Below are 5,319 nucleotides of genomic sequence, written 5' to 3' on the forward strand. Positions count from 1 at the left end.
GGGATGAAAAGGAAACTGTTTCCTTAGGGAGACAAGCATTTTCTGTAGATAAACCCATTCTGTACTAAAAGCCAGCAATACATCAAAAGTCTTCTCCATTTTGTTTAACATGAACGCAGTCAGTCATATTTCTTTGTTCATCCCTAATCCACCACATATAAAGAACACATTCCATACAAATGGAAGTCACAAAATATGAGGTAATCCCGCTCTTGTACTCCTCCTGCCCCCTCCCAGAGCCTTTTAAAAACCTTTTTAATGTTCATAGAATAACTATAGTAGAAGGAACAAATAGAAAGACCACCATCCAGAAAAAAGTTAGTTCATTTTTACAGATAACCCATTCCATACTTATTCAACAGTTATTACACTGTTCTGTATCATGCAGGGAAAAGAAACCCCTGTTATTTGAAAGAATAAAAAAAATTAGTTCAATCATCACTAGGGCTAGTTAGATAGCCTCTGCTCAAATTTAACTCAAAACTTTTAGCATCAGTTGTATATGTATTATATATAAACACACAAACACACTGTAGTTGTAGAGAAAACAAAGTGAATCCATCCTAAGGCTCAGATACTAGAAGAAAAATGAAAATAGCCCAGCATTATTGTAAAACAAACATACACACAATTTTTGAACCAGTCTCATGACTTTTAAGGGCCTAACTCATGATATTTGAATGCTTAAAGTTAGTAATACTGTGCCAGTATACACTTGAAATTAGAGTCACACACAGCTGGTCAGGTTCTAAATTAGAATGGTGAAGGGGGAAAAAAAAAAAAAGAGGATCTCCAAATTAAGAGGAAGAGGAAAAATGAAGGTAATGTTTAGCATAGCCACAAATACATTCAGCAGGCATTTTTTGACTATTATAAATTACAATAAGGAAGACTCCATACATATAGAACAGACCTAGGTTTCAAGAGGTGAGAGTTTCTTTAGGAATATTAAAAACATTCTTAAATACAGAAGGTGTTCTTTTTCAGGCCCTTATCTAATGAACAAACCCTCATCCTAGAATAAAAATACCTGCACAGTCCTTTATAATTTGCAAGTATTCCAACACTTAAAGGGCTAACAGCTTTTATTCCTTAGACCTAATACAAAAAACTTTTATGGACATTAAACATAATCAAAATAGAGAATAACAGACACATTCTAAGTTATTTTTATATTTTAAATCAAGGATTTGGGCTCGAAAAGAAATCAAAATAAATAAAGGAAACAAGGATTTTCCCTTATGGTTCTTAATTAGTTAATCCATCCCACCTGGCCTATTTTCCTAAAACGGCACCAAATCTGTTCTAATGTCCATAATTCCAATCAGCAGAGTAACCTCAGGAAGGAAATGTTTTGTTAAAATGAGAGATCTAATGTTAAACTTCCCTGTGATGAGGGGTTCCTTTGAATAGTGTTTTGCTACTTAAGCCTGTTTCAAAAGAAAGAAACAGATTCTGGCCATTTTAGGAAAAGAGTGAAGAAGACTTACTCTCCCAAGGTAAACCCTTCTTCCACATGCTGACCCAGGTGGTTCAGTTCTACTTTCAGAACCCTTAAAATACCTTCCATATTGGGTGTGTTCTCTGTCTAAACTCTCTTCCTCATGAATTTCCTTAAAAGGATGTAAATCCTTCTCCTAATTCAATAATTGCATGAAAACTTCATTTAATTTCACATACAAGTTTGGCTGGAAATAATATTGCAGTGCTAGCTCTTTGCTCTTCATTCAGAGAGAGAAATTTTAGCCAACATGCTTAGGTAGTTGGATGAGAATGAGGAAAAATATGATACTGTCACTTTTCTAATAAATCTGCTTTAGCCGTATAGTACTAATTAACTGCATGGTTCTTGACTCCTAAAGCTATAAATGGTACAATCAATATTTGACAAGGTATATTTTATTATTATTTTGTCTATAGTACTTACCTTTTCAGTAATTTTGAGCTTCAATACATTTTAATGGATGTGAAAAAAAACTTGTCAGTTACAAATGAATGCTCTAATTTTACTCTTCTACCCCACCACACCCCAAAATAGGTTCTAGACCTATACAATGTGTGATGAGAACAAACTGGGCTGAGGGGAGAAAGTGTGAAGGATACAGTTAGGCTATGCAGTTCTGAGGGGAGAAAGTGTGAAGGATACAGTTAGGCTATGCAGTTACTTGTGTGCCATATTGGTTCTCTGTGTGTCGCACATGTATTATGAATTCTAATTAACTAGCTTTATAATTTTATTATGAATTCTATAAAACTCAAGATAATTGCATGATATTTTTCTTTTTTCATGACTCTTGTTGCACTGAAACAACAGGAAGTCCAGTGGTGCCTTAGGGCATAAACTATCTAAAGAAGTGGGTTTTTTACCCACAAAAGCTTATGCCCAAATAAATCTGTTAGTCTTCAAGGTGCCACTGGATTCCCTGTTGTTTTTGTAAATACAGACTAACATAGCTATTCTCTGATACTTGTTGCACTGAGGCTTTGTAAATGCTTGTAACCTATTATCGTTGGTTTAATGAATGGTTTAATTAATTTTATTTACTTGCATCTTAGCCTGGAACATCCACCACCTAGGCCTGTTGCCAAGAGGTAACACATTTTCTTTAATCATCAGTCTCTGTGACAAGAGTGTTAGCACTGCTCATCTTAGGCTTTTCCTTCACTGCTTAAAAAGGAGTGTGTAGAGGAGCGGGGTTATTTTACAGAATGATAACTAACTCTCTGCAAAAGGTCACACATTTTGGGGAAGTGAAGACAAGGCTTAGTCTGGATGTCCTCCATCCCCGTGTGTGAAAAACTGTAAATTCATCTTCTTTTGTAGAAAATAGTGCCCTGCCCTCTGGTGGCCAAACAGGGCCATTTAAATTTGAGGTTTTAATAGCCTGCAGAATATCCTTTAAGAAACCTTTTTCCACCTCTTGGTACAAAAACGTCCAGGTCTACTCAAGGCTGGCTCTGTCTATGATTGAGAACTTCCAAAGAGGCTAGTTTTGTGGGGAGAGAAGGGATGAAGGGAAACCTACATCATGCAATGCTGTGATACAATAGCAGATATTTGCATCCTGTATAGGCATCATGATACTCAAATTAAACAGTCAGAATGGATGGCAAAATGCTAAACTGCTTCTTTTTCTATTTCACCATGAAGTGGAGATTTGCTCCTGTTCCTCCTACTCCCAAAGTTGAGGAAACTAAGATTAAAGATTCACTTTCCATTTGTGTTCCTATCTGTTTTTAGGTGCATCTAAGTTTGGGTGAAGGAGATAACCCACCTTTTGGGCTAAAATGTATCATGCTTATTATTTTCCTCCCAACAACATTTTTCCATCACTTGTTAAAATAGTTTGACTATTTTTGTGGTATCTCAACGGGTGAAGAGATGGGAGAGGAGTCTTTCCTTATTTAAGAAATATTTTCAGATACATGTTAACCTGTTTGAATAATTTTTTCTTTGCCTACTCCCTTTCCACCTATTTCTTCACTGTTGTTCGCCACTTTCCTTTCTTCTCCCCGTTAAAGGATGCAGAAACAGCTGCACCTCAAACTGCCATGGGGACGAGTTTTATCCAAAGTAATGGTGCATCCGATTTGCTTCAGATTACAACTCCCATCATTACGATGTGGGATGTTTTTCTTCTAGGTATTATTTGTGCCTAATGCTGCAGTTCAGCCTGTGCACTAGATCCTGCAAGCTACTACGCACGTGAGTAGTGAAGTATAGTTCATGTAATGATTTCTGGTGACTGTATGAACTGTGAGCACTCTAATCAGTAGGAAATTGCTGAGGAATGTTTAGTAAAATAGTGCTGATATTTTGAGGAAAACGCTAGAGAATTTTCTAAAAGTAGTTCCTCGTCCCACCACCATAGGGATATTTTTAAAATACTCTTACAACAAGTTGTTATAGTTCCATATCTAAATGAAGTGATTATACTACTGTCTCTTTAAAACATGATAAGCATGAAGAATCAGTCAAAATTAAACTGTGTGGAAAAGCAACTTCTGTGTAGCTACATCAGGCAGCAAAGTGGAAAACCCAAGTCTACATCTGGAGTGAGTACAGCTTGATAGTGCTGAACTCTTAAATATTCTGCACTCAGTTTGTATAACAAACTCCTTGTGATCTACACAGAAGCTGCTTGGGCAGATGTATAAAAGATGAAATAGAAATCAGTACTGTAGATAAGACAAGAGAATGTTCCTCCCAGATTTTTAGCTCCAAAAGTCTGAGAAGAGACAAATGTTGCAAATGTATTTGTTGAATCTTGGAGATAAGGTGGAATCACAAGGTCTGCACATCTCCTGCAGATGACTTGTTTAGCAATGTCATTTAAAAACAAAACTCAATACTCAGAGGTTATTTGTCAGAGGAGGAAAAATTTCAAGGATGAAGTGAAAAAGAAAATCACAAACACTGTAAACCTGAAGTCCAGTTATGGAAAATTAAGTAAGTCAACAGTTTCTTAGGAGCCAAATTACTCTCTTTTTTTTTTTTAAAGTGTCCTGACTCCAACTGAGGCTCTAATGACTTAATTGCCAGTTCTGTGCATTTTTCTGTGTAGGTGTCAGCTTGTGTAGAACATCTTCCAGGATAAGATCTTTAGCTGACATGAAAGCAAAAGCAATTAAATGGCTCTAATTACTAGCTGCTTTCTTCACAGAGAGAGGATCCAAGGGAGCACTTTCACCCATGGCACACTGTTACAGGAGATTGGTAATTTTGGTAGTCTGAGATGTAAACTAAAATACCTATGTTCACCTTGTTCATTCTCTTACCAGTGCAGGCTTCTTTCCTTACTCTGCCTGAGTGGGAACAAAGATAACAAGAGGAGTACATATCTTAATTTCCTCTTGTGAAGCTACTCCATTGGCTTTTGAAGCTAGGTGGAGTGATTTGGTACTACTGCTATGCTAATAATTGTGGGGAAAGTTATGTGATTATTGCAGATGCATAATGAAAACCACAGATGCCTCTCTTTTGTTATGCCTATTTTATAAATATGTCCATATTGAAATAAAAGGTAAAAATTATCAATAAGAAGTCTGCTAATACATTTTGAGAGTCACTGTTTTTTTAATGATAATAGATACTCTCAAGCTGTGATAATTTAAAAAGGATATGACACCTTTTTAAAAAACACTTTGAAACAGAGCAAAATCCTTCTTCAAGGAGTGAAATTTTCTCAACGATAATATAAAATTAAATTTAAAAAGAGTGCACCACGACAGGCCTTTGTTAGTTTATTGAAGCTGCTGCAGATATTGGTTTTAACGTCAATATTGCCCATGAAGGGGGGAAAATCACTTGTGTTTAGT

The sequence above is a fragment of the Gopherus evgoodei genome, chromosome 6 (genome assembly GCF_007399415.2).
Source record: "Gopherus evgoodei ecotype Sinaloan lineage chromosome 6, rGopEvg1_v1.p, whole genome shotgun sequence".
NCBI lineage: Eukaryota > Metazoa > Chordata > Testudines > Testudinidae > Gopherus > Gopherus evgoodei.